The sequence below is a fragment of the Gossypium hirsutum genome, chromosome A11 (genome assembly GCF_007990345.1).
Source record: "Gossypium hirsutum isolate 1008001.06 chromosome A11, Gossypium_hirsutum_v2.1, whole genome shotgun sequence".
NCBI lineage: Eukaryota > Viridiplantae > Streptophyta > Magnoliopsida > Malvales > Malvaceae > Gossypium > Gossypium hirsutum.
Window position 1 is genome coordinate 103,993,509 of NC_053434.1, and position 12,944 is coordinate 104,006,452.

The 12,944-nt window shown below is 35.0% G+C and overlaps 1 pseudogene; it reads left to right on the forward strand.

Moving 5' to 3' along the window:
* The first annotated feature begins 1,293 nt into the window (after positions 1–1,293).
* LOC107957773 (aldo-keto reductase family 4 member C10-like) overlaps positions 1,294–12,944 on the forward strand; it is a 32,445-nt pseudogene continuing 20,794 nt past the window's right edge.

Sequence of the window (12,944 nt, forward strand, 5' to 3'; positions counted from 1 at the left end):
GCCTTATAGTAGTTTATCAATGCAATGTCTTGACATGGTCTTACATGATTTCCTTGCCTTGTAAAACTTACCAATGCCATGCCTTGGCATGGTCTTCCTTGGTATCCTTAAACCCTAATGTCATGACATTTGTATCCTACACATTCCTAAGGTTTAACCGGGACTTTTAAGTATCATTTCTCCGTCAATTCTTACTTGAATCATCAAGGAATAAATTTACAAATTAAATATATAGATGCTGAAAAATAACATCATTAATTATAAATAATAAAACATTGCATTTATTTACTGCAAACTTACCTCGATACAAAATACGATCAAATATTTTGATTTAATCCTTAACCTTTTTCTTTCCTCGGTCTAACCCCGAATTTATTCTTCTTAATCTATAATATCAAATTTAACTTTTGCCCCAAGGCTCGAAAATGAAACTTTATCCCTAATTCCTATGTTTTATTACATACTGATCATTTATTTACCTACGGCAACATCAAATTCCCACTCCAACATGTATTTATGACCATTAGGTATTTTTACCGATTTTGTCGTTTTACTCGTTTTTGCTTAAAATCACTTAGCTCAAGTCATTTAACATAATTTCAAGCTTCATTTTCTACCATAAAACATCAAAATAAACACATTTAACCTATGGGTATTTTTCCAAATATGAACCCTAGGTTAAATTATTGCTAGAATAAGCTAAATCAAGTTACCGAGACTTTAAAAACGTAAAAAAACATTAAAAACGGGGATTGGAATCACTTACTATGAATCTTGGAAGCTTGAAAAAACCCTAGCTATGAAGAACCCTTGAAAGTTTGGCCTAATGAAGAAGATAGGCACATTTTGCCATCTTTTTCCCTTTTTTAATCTTTTAATTACCAAATGACTAAAATACCCTTCATTAAAACTTTAGTTTTTTTATCTATGTATATCCATTTTTGTCCATGAGAACGTAATGGTATAATTACCATTTAATGACCTCTGCTTCAATTATACTCTTCAATTTAATCCTTTAGCATCTGAAACTCATATTTATCAACTTTTGCAATTAAGCCTAGTAGGCAAATTAAGCTATCTATAAAATTTTCCATCGGTATTCTAACACATGCATCTAATCACTCGATAAATCATAAAAATTAATCAGAATAAAATTTTCTATCTTGGATTCGCGGTTTCACAACCACTATTCCATTTAGGCCTATTTTGGGATGTTACACGGGCAGTTGGGAAGGAGAGGCTAAAGACACTTTCTTTCAAATGATGAACGAGTGGTTCACTTAATATATTCGTATGAACCTGGCTACTCAACAATCTTTACCCCTTCCTAATCCCCACCTAGTTCCTGTAGCTCCTCAAGGAGTCGAGCTTTTAAGATTGAATAAGCCTCCAGTTGACAAGATCCGTAAACACGGGGCTAAAGAGTTCAGAGCTAATGTTAATGATGACCCTGAGAGAGCCGAGTTTTGGCTTGAAAATATGATTCGAGTGTTTGATGAGCTTTCTTGTAGGGTCAGCTAAATGTTTAATGTGTGCTATACCCCTTTTGAGAGTACCGCATATCAGTGGTGGAATACATTAGTATCGGTAGTGTAACATCCCAAATTAGGGTCTAGTCAAAACAGTGGTTTTGAGACCACAAATTCAAAGTAGAAATAATTTTTTTATGATTCTTGTGAGATCTATGATATGATTGCATACTTGTGTCAAAGCTTCATGAAGAAATTCTATTGATAAAGTGTCCAATTTGATATCTAGGACTATATTGCAAAATTTGCAAAATGTGAGTTCTAGAAGCTTTAAGCATGAAATTGCCATAGATTGTTAATTAGAGGTCATTAATTAGCAATTTTCCCAATTTCTATTTTTATGGACAAAAATGGGCATGGATAGGAAAAATTTGAAAGAAAGGCTTTAAAGGCATTTTTGTCATTTGCTTAATAAAAGAATAAAAAGGGAAAAATAAGTCAAAATTGTGTCCATCTTTCTCCGTTCTTAGCTAAAATTCTCAAGGAGCCATAGCTAGGGTTTTGTTCATCCTTCCAAGCTAGATTGTAAGTACACCCTGGCCTCGTTTTTAACGTTCTTTATGTTTTTGAGATCTTTGAAGCATGATCTAGCTATTTCTACCATTTTTTTGAGCTAGGGTTCATGTTCAAAAACATACCCATGTATGACATGCTTGTATTTTGGTGTTTAATGGAGGAATATGAAAGTTTGATGCATGATAAACATCTTTTACTAAGTGGTTTTTCATGAAAACACCTAAAAATTACCTTGTAAAATTTGCAAAATAGGTGGTTAAAAATCTAATTTGAAAGAAAATGTGGGCTGATATTAGTATGATATAAGTTCTGCTAGGCTTGGGTATCAAAGAAAATGAACACATTTCATTTTACGAGCCTAGGGCCTAAGTTGTAATTATGTGAAAGTTTAGGGGTAAAATTGTAATTTTTCCAAAGTATGATTTATGGACTATTTTGAACAATGTGATAATTAAATAAGCAAAATTTTCTATTATAGATCAAGAAAAACAGAGTCCAGACCTAAATTGAGGAAAGAACAAGGTTGTGGACTAAATCGAATAGTAGCCATATTTTGAGTACCAAGGTAAGTTTGTGTGTAAATAACGCAATGTTACATTATTATGTATTTAATGCTTTAATATTGCATGAATTGTATAATTGTATTTATGGATTTAATTAATGATGACTCGGTGACGATTCGATGAGTTCGATACCTCAAAATCCCTGTTGAACCTTAGGAATAGTTAGGATACAAATGTCATGACATTAGGGTTATGCACGATCCCATGTAAGACCATGTTTGGGACATGGATTTAGCATCCATATGTAATATCGTGTAAGACCATAGCTAGGCTATCAGCATCGATGTGTGATCCCATGTAAGACCATGTTTGGGACATGGCATTGGCATCGATATGTGATCCATCTAAGACCATATTCAGGATATGGCATTGGCATCCTACCATGTGTATAAGAGTTCCTGAGTATCCTTTAGTATTCCAAGTGGTTCAACGGGTAATCCAACGACTATGTCCAAGAGATGACAAGGTATGATCATGTTGAAAGGGTACAGGTACATACACAAAGCTCATAAACATTGCGATCATGAACTGATGAAACCTCAAAAAAAGTGAATGAATGAACTATGATCATGAGTTTTATTGTACATTATGCGAATGGCATGACTTAAAATGTAACTATGATACTTGATGACATTATGATATTATTATTATTTTATGTGTCTAATAATGCATGTTTAATGTTTATAATTATTTACATGCAAACTTACTAAGCTTTATGCTCACTCCCTTTCCCTTTCCATTTCCTTATAGTTTTGCCAAGCTAGTTCGAGGATCGAAGGACGTCGGAGCTCTATTCACACTATCAAACTAATCTTTTGGGTATAGTGAATTTAAGCATTTTGAGTATGGCATGTATAGGGACTTGGTCTTTTTGTTATATGTCATATTGGTTTAGCCAAATGTGTTGGCTTATGATGATATTGATTCCTTATGTATATGGCCATGAGATATGGCTCATACTAATTATAGGGATGTAATCCTATTCATGTATGCATGCATGTGCAACGGTCACTCATATTGTGGTTAAATTCATTTAGCATAGATGAGTTGTAGATATGATCATGGATGTTTGATGATGGAAGTGTGAGCAAATGGCATAATATCAACTAAGGCATGAATGTATGTAATGAAAATAAATTTGATATTTCATAATGCATGTGAATTTGGTAAGCTAGGTCTAAATAAAACATGAAGTCTTAAGCAAGTATAAGTTGACAAGAAGTTGAAATACATGAGCCTCATTAAAAATGTGTAAGTGCTCAATTATGCTATATAGGATGTTAAGAGTGCATGTATTATTAAGGGTGACAAAAAGGCTTGGAAAATATTCTCAAAGTTGTCCACACGGGTAGGCATGTAACACCCCCTTACCCGAGACCATCGCCGAAGTCGAGCACGAGGCGTTAACAGACTTAAATTATCACTTAAACAATATCAAGCAATTTATTTTACCTTTCGTAATAAACTGCCCATCTGCGTCATAGTTGCTAAAAAAAATCATATCTTGAGTTACAAAACTTGAAATTAAAATATGTAAATTTTTCCTAAAACTAGACTCATATATCTATTTCCTAATATTTTTCCAGAATTTTTTGTCGGGCGAATTAGTACATTTTATTAGTTAAATTTTCCCCTATTTCAGTGTTTGACTGCTCTGACCTCTGTTCAATATGAATCACTTTTCTCTTTGTACAGAATTCAGATGACTATTCTGTTTATTTCTATTAAATTTATACTTAATAAGAAATCTATACATATAAATTATGACTCCTATTTATTTTTTTAACAATTTTTAGTGAATTTATAAAGTCATAACAGGGGATTTAGAAATCACTCTGACCCTGTTCCACCAAAACTCAAATTTCTCATAAAATAAAACTCATTTACCTATTTTGTTTCTTCCATATGAAAATAGACTCAATAATATTCAATTTCATATTTTATTCATCATCTAATTCTATCTCTACTATTTTTAGTGATTTTTTTCAAACTCACATCATTGCTGTTGTATGATACTATTTTATAGCAAATTTCACCTTTTTTATGAATTTCTATGGATTAGATAGCACATTAAGTATACATAACACCAAATATGATATTGATTAGCCATTCCAATGGCTCATCATTACCAAACATTTCCTTACCACTCAATAGCCATATCATAAGATCATATACACAAAATGATTATAATGCTATACATGCCATACTCAAAATATACAAGCCATTATACCAAAATGGTCCACAGATAGTGGGAGCGAGCCTCCGACCGTTCCCAATTTCTGAGCTGGCTTTTCAAAACTACAAGGAATGGAAAGGAGGGAGTAAGCATAAATGCTTAGTAAGTTCACATGTAAATAGCAAGTAACATAATCATGCAATCCAACATAAAACATCATTTGTATAAATATCACTAAGACATTTATGTTACATTTGCTTTTACTATCTTACCACGATTTCATCATACCAAGTTCTCAACCCGAGGGTTTAAGTGCATACCTGTCCAAATTTTCTCATTCACCACACTTACCAACATGTCACTTTCGTCTTAAGTATTCTCCTTATTCACTTAAGATTCACCCGTTGAACACATCGGAATATAATTTGGATTCACGGATTACATGCACATAAGTGCCATACCCACAGCTAGACAAACTTAATAGCCTGCGGAAATTATGTAGCCAAGCTACCATGTAACCCACCCATAACCGAACTCGGACTCAACTCAACGAGCTCAGGCGTTCGCATCCATAAGTGAACTCAAACTCAACTCAACGAGTTCGGATGCCTAGTTACATCTCACGAACTCAGACACAACTCAATGAGCTCGGAATTCAAATATCCTAGTGACATGTCACTTGTATCCTAATCTATTCCCAAGGTTCAAATGGGATTTTCCTCAATCACACATCTTTGTTGTCTTCCACGGAATGTCGGAACCAATACTTGATAGCATTTCATATTTATCAAGTAGCTCACATAATTTGCATATTACTAATTAATAATCCACAAAGCATAATATTTCATGATAATAATTTTCATATCATATAAATAATATTAAATTACTTAAAATGACAATTATGTTACTACATTTACACTTAAACTTACCTCGGTACAAAATGTTAGAAATCGAGCCTATTCCTCGTAAAATTTTTTTCCCTCGATCATGACTCGAATCTTGTTTCTCTTGATCTAAAATAACAAATTTAGCTTATTTAATACTCACATTTATTAAAATAGTCCTTGACTCAAACTTTGGAAAAACTACATTTTTGCCCTTAAACTTTTACATATTTACACTTTTTCCGCAAGGCTCGAAAATTAAACTGCATCCTATTTTATTATGTTTTATGACATGATGATCATTTTTCCCTTCTATGGAAACATCAAATTTTCACTCTAACATGTACTTATGAGCATTAGGTATTTTTACCGATTATATCATTTTACTCGTTTTCACGTAAAATCGCTTAGGAAAAGTTGTTTAATACAATTTTAAGCTTCATATTCTATCATAAAACATCAAAATAAACACATTTCACCTATGGGTATTTTTCCAAATATAAACCTTAGATTAAATTATTGCTAGAATAAGCTTAATCAAGTTACCGGGACCACAAAAACGGGGCTAAAATGGACTTGCAATCGATCTTGGAAGCTTGAAAAACCCTAGCTATGTCTTTCTCATGTGAAATTCGGCCAAGGGGTTGAAGATGGACAAAAATTGGCTTTTAATTTTGTTTATAATTCATTTTAATAACTAAATGACCAAAATGCCCTTAATTAAAAACTATGGTGTTTTATCTTCCTTTGGGTATTTTTGTCCAAACTAGCATAATGGTCTAATTACTATCCAAGGACCTCCACTTTAAAAACCCATTACTCACAAGTACTTAGTACCTTTGTGAACTAGAACACACATTTTACAACTTCTACAATTTAGTCCTAAATATCAAATTGGACCCTCTATCGATAAAATTTCTAAACGAAATTTTTACACAATCATGAAATCATGCCATAGACCTTAAAATGATAATAAAATAATTATTTCTATCTCGGATTTGTGGTCCCCAAAACCACTATTCCGATTAGGCCCTAATTCGGGATATTACAACTCTCCCCCTTTAGGGATTTTCATCCCTGAAAATCTTACCGGTAAACAGGTGTAAGTATTGATTCCTCATAGTTTCCTCAGGCTCCCATGTAGCCTCTTCTACCCCATGCTTTTGCCACAATACTTTCACGAGAGCGATACTTTTATTTCTTAGTTGCTTGACCTTCCGAGCTAAAATCTTAATTGGTTCTTCATTGTAAGTCATATCCAGTTGTAGCTCAATTTCTGTTGGTGAAATTACATGTGAAGGATCTGAACGATACTGGCTAACATAGATACATGGAACACATCATGAATCTTCTCTAATTCAGGTGGTAATGCTAACTAATATGCTATCGGTCCAACTCTTTCAGTTATCTCATACGGTCAGATAAAATGCGGACTCAACTTGCCTTTCCGACCAAATCTAAGAACTTTCTTCCATGGAGAAACTTTTAAAAATACATTATTGCCGACTTGAAAATCAATTTCTTTTCATTTCAAATCCGCATAGGATTTCTGTCTATCTGAAGCAGCTTTCAAACAATCTCGAATCATTTTCACTTTTTCTTTGGTTTCTTTAATTAGATCAACTTTGTAAATCTAATTTTATTTGAGTTCAGTCCAATTCAATGGCGTCCGACACTTACGACCGTACAATTCTTCATAAGGTGCCATCTTCAAACTCGTCTGATAACTATTATTGTAGGCAAATTCTACCAACGGTAAGTATCTTTCCCAACTACCTTAGAATTCCAATACACAACATCTGAGCATGTCTTCAAGAATCTGAATTACTCTCTCTGATTGTCCATCGATCTATGGATGGATGGCAGTGCTAAAATTTAACTTCGTACCTAATGCCTCTTGCAACTTTTTCCAAAACCGCGATGTAAATCTCGGATCTCTATTCAAAATGATCGACAAAGGTACTTCGTGAAGTCTAACAATCTCTGTAACACCCCAAACTCGGCTCGGACGTTATGGTCGAATTTAGCGTGTCACATTGAAGTGTTTTAGCAAAAACAGTGTTTTCATTGAAAACCCTTCTTAAACAAAAGAAACCTTAATTAACTTAACAATAAACACACCTTTCAGTTTCGAAAGCCTTGTTTAAAACATTGGATTTAAGAAAACTTATTATTTAAAAATTAAGTTGCGCAAACGTAGAAAACATACTATAATTTAGGAACCCATGTTCAACTTCTCCTAATTACAATGGAAATTATAATAATAATTCAAGTATTAATAACATAATGAAAACCTTATTACAATTTGATTGAATAGTATTTAATAAAATAGAAACTTATATGCTTTTTTTAAAAAAAAAAAACAAGTCCAAATTATCTTGCTAGCTGGCCACCAAGAGTCCCTCCGAACATCGAACCTTCTACTGAGCATCACCTGAAAATAAAATAAAAGAGGGGGTGAGTTTTCGCAAACTCAGTGTGTACAACCCTCGATGAAAAACAAGCATTCAAAGAAAAATCATCAAACATGCAATGCAATCCCATCCAAATTATCCATCTGCTACACACCAGCTCTGTCCCCTGTCACACCAAGTGGGGATATAAATATCGACCCACCCAGCCCACACACCAATGGTAGCCCGGTTGCGGAACTAGCTTTATTTACATATTGGGCTTTAAAAGCCCTTGGTGGATCCACGATTCTCAGGAAACCATGCGATCCTCATATACTTCCTCCGTTCCATAGTTTCCACCCCATGTGCAAACTAAGCTGATCATCATAAGTATGCATGTCACATCCATAAAACTTACATTTAATACCTAGGGATATTTTGGTCATTTCTGCCCGTAGGGACATTTCAGTAATTTTCCCTCTATTATGGTTTTCACTTACCTTGGCCCGTTAACAAATCCCTTGAGCTAAGATGAACGAATACTATGCACCAGGTAGGATTCCAGAGAAGAGGAGGTGAGTCATTATGACCGCTTAAGTACCAAGCTCTCCCTAGATCCAATACTAGACATGCATATACCCATTGCCACACTTTAACCCTATGACTTGTCCACGGTTGCAATATATTAATAAATTTTTATGTAGTTATCATATACTAGGCCCAAAACCCCTACATATATGCATATGGCCCACTTGGCCCATCTTATTCATATGGCCCATTAGGCCCAATTCACATTCATCTGGCCTATCAGGCCCAATTCATATACATTTGGCCTATTAGGCCTAAATCACCTTTATATGGCCCGTTAGGCTCAAATCACCTTATATTCATGCTCACAAACAAGTTTTCTATCACATAGTATCAATTATCAAATTTTGCCTATTATGGGCCCAACAGCCCATTGGGCCCATTAAGCTTATTCTAGCCCGATTGGCCAGATCATAGCCCAAGTCCATGGAATTACCCATGGGCCTCAGAAAACCTATTGGTTTCCTCCTCACGAGTTTTCATGCACTTGCAAGACTACTGCAGCCAAACTTTTGGCTTTTCGGCATTTTGGCATTTCGGCTTTTCAGCTTTTGCCGATCTACTTGTGTGTACAGTGTATGTACACACCTAGTAAGCAAGCGTGATGCAATCTCCTTAGCCTAAACCTACAATTGATATCACTCAAAGATTAATCTTACATACTTATCGAATACTTTACCAAAAGCCAGAATCTTACCTTAACCTTACCTTGCGCGATAAGTATAACAACCCCTTCACTAACTACGATCAGCTCCTAGATCTGCACCAATTGTAACTATTAAAACCAGAATAATAGGTGACTCGTGTCCAACACAAGTCCCCTTACCTTACTATGGCTATTCGGCCAACCTTAGCCAATGGATGAGGAATACTTACCAAAACTACAAACACCTAAAGAGCAATTCGGCAGAGAGCTAAGATCCGAGATCCGATACTAATTCCCTACCAAAGTTGATTGAAAGAGTGAGGGACAATAATCGATACCTAGCAAAGAAAACCAATTGGAAGAACAACACTTACACTAGATTCGGTCAAAGTGTATTCAGCCCTTGGGAGATTCGACTTTTCGGGTTTTCAAACTTAGTATGGTGAATAAGGTTTATTTGGTACAAATTAAAGAAGAAAAGTAGAAGAAGAAATCAGCTAAGTGAAACAAAGAAAATTGTGTAGAGAAGAATAAAAATTAGCAGGAAGAAAAGAAAGAAAAACAAAAGGGTTTTTGGCATTTTAGATCTTGAAAAGAAAAGGGTTTTCGGCTTTTGAAAAAAGGGGTTTCTAGTAACAAGGTCAAGAAGAATTTCGGCAGTTGCCTGGAAACCCTGTATTCGGTCCCTATTTATAGCCCTTATAGCTGAATTTTCCATGCCCAGTTCCCAATTCGGCTCCATCACTTCTCTCTTCTCATCTCCTCATTTTTCTCCCTGATAACCCCTTGATCTTTTCCTTAATTTTCTCTTCTGAACACTCCCTTTGGAGTCCATCTTCATGCCACTTCCATCCTTCTAGAAGGCCAAAATTAAACTTCTAAAAATACTTAGCTAGGAGTCGAACCTTGGATCTCCTTGCTAGCTACTAACGCCACCTCCCTGCTCCCTAAGTGGCGTCACATAGCCACTCCTCCACAAGGCTTTTTGATGCTATTTTTCCCCTATTTTTATTTAAAAGCCCAACTACTTGCCAACCCTGATTCTTTTAATAATTAAACTATAATTTCATTTATTCCTAGGTTCAAACTCAAACCTTAATTAAGACCTACTATAATTATCACATCGCTAGGAACATAAAACACAATTTTTATCAAAATTGAAAATAAAGAAAGTTCGAGATTTTGGGATTTTTAGGTTTCGAGATTTTTGGGGCGTTACAATCTCACTGATATAAAATTCAGCCAACTTATTAAGAGAATAATCAGTACATATCGGAATAAAATGAGTCGATTTAGTCAATCTATCGACTATTACCCAAATAGCATCTTTTTTCCTTAGAGTTAATGGCAACCCTGATACAAAATCCATAGTAATTCGATCCCACTTCCACTCGGGAACCATGATAGGCTGAAGTAGTCCCAAAGGCAGTTGGTGTTCAACTTTCACTTGTTTACAAATTAAGCATTTCGATATGAACTCGGAGATATCTCTTTTTATTCCGTTCCACTAATACATTTTCTTCAAGTCATTATACATTTTTGTACTGCCCGGGTGAATTGAAAAACAACCACTATGTGCTTTATGCAAGATCTTTTGAATCAACTCATCATTTTTTGGTAACAAATCCGATCTTTAAACATCAAGAAACCATCAGAACTGATTCTGAAATCTGATCCTGTATCAGCCTCACATTGCTTCTTCTTGGCTTGCAAATCTTTGTCACTTTTCTGAGCTTTACAAATCTCTTGTAAAAACATCAGTCTTGTTCTCAACTCTGCTAGAATTGAACCATCGCCAGACACCGTCAACTGAGTATTTATAGCTCTCAAAGTAAACAACAACTTTCTACTCAAAGCATCGACAACCACATTCGCTTTCCCCGGATGGTAGTCCATCACAAGCTCATAATCTTTCAATAATTCTAACCACCTCCGCTGTCTCAAATTCAAGTCTTTTTGTGACATCAATTACTTGAGACTTTTGTGGTCGGTATATACCCGACACTTTTCACCATACAAATAATGTCGCCAAATCTTCAAAGGAAACACTATAGCAGCTAGTTCCAAATCATGAGTCGTATAATTCCTTTCGTGAGGTTTCAATTGCCTCGAAGCATAAGCCACCACTTTTCCTTCTTTCATAAGTACACATCCCAAGCCATTTAGAGAAGCATCACAATACACCACAAATTCTTTACCTGACTCGGCTTGTACTAACACTGGCGCCTTAGTCAGTAACGTTTTCAATTTCTCAAAGCTTTGTTGACATTCTTCTATCCATTCAAATTTAACATCCTTTTGGAGTAGTCTGGTCATAGGAGTAGCAATTATAGAAAATCCATTTATAAACTGACAATAATAACCAGCTAGACCCAAGAAACTTCTAACTCAGTTACATTCTTCGGTGGTTTCCAATCAACAATAGCTGAAATTTTACTGGGATCAACCCGTATACCATCACCTGAAACAATATGACCCAAAAATCCAACTTCGTGAAGCTAAAATTCACTCTTACTAAATTTGGCATACAACTGCTTATCTCTCAAAGTTTATAAAACTATCATCAAGTGCTCAGCATGCTCTATCTCATCTTTCGAATAAATTAAGATATCATTAATAAATACCACAACAAACTTGTCCAAGAATGGCCGAAATATGCAATTCATTAAATCCATAAACATAGTAGGAGCATTTGTCAAACTGAATGACATAACTAAAATTCATAATGGCTGTACCTTGTTCTAAAAGCAGTTTTAGGCACATCTGACTCTTTTACTCGCAGCTGGTAATATCGAGACCTCAAGTCAATCATTGAAAACCATGTTGCTCCTTTTAACTGATCAAACAAATCATAAATTCTCGGCAACGGATACTTGTTCTTGATTGTTACCTTATTTAAATGCCAATAGTCTACACACAATCTCTTAGAACCATCCTTCTTTTTCACAAATAATACGGGAGCACCCCAAGGCGAAAAACTTGGTCTCACAAAGCCTTTGTCAGTCAACTCTTGCAACTGCGACTTTAATTCTTTCAACTCTGCTGGTGCCATTCTATATGGAGCAATTGAGATCGGAGTTCTTCCCGGTATCAACTCAATACCAAATTCTACTTCTCTGATAGGAGGCAAACCCAACAACTCTTCTGGAAATACATCCGTGAATTCACATACAATCGGCACTGATTCAATTTTCTTCTCAAATTCCTTTGTATTCAACACATACTCCAAATAAGCTTCATAACCCTTTCTCAAATATCTCTGAGCCGACATCGAAGAAATCACACTAGGCAATGCCTCTGATTCGTCTGATTCAACCCGCAGAATTTTACCATTTTCACATTTTAATTCAATAAACTTTTGTTTACAATTTACTATAGCATCATGCAATGTCAACCAATCCATACCCAAAACAACATCAAATTCGTCAAACGGCAACAACATCAACTCGGCCGAAAAATAATGATCTCTAATCATCAAAGGACATTTTTTGCATACTTTATCAACTATAACACATTTGCCTAACGGGCTTTACACTTTAATCATAAATTCCGTAGACTCAATAGGTATACTCATATTAGACACCAATTTCATGCACACATATGAATGAGTAGAACCGGGGTCAATCAAAGTAATAACGTTAACATCATA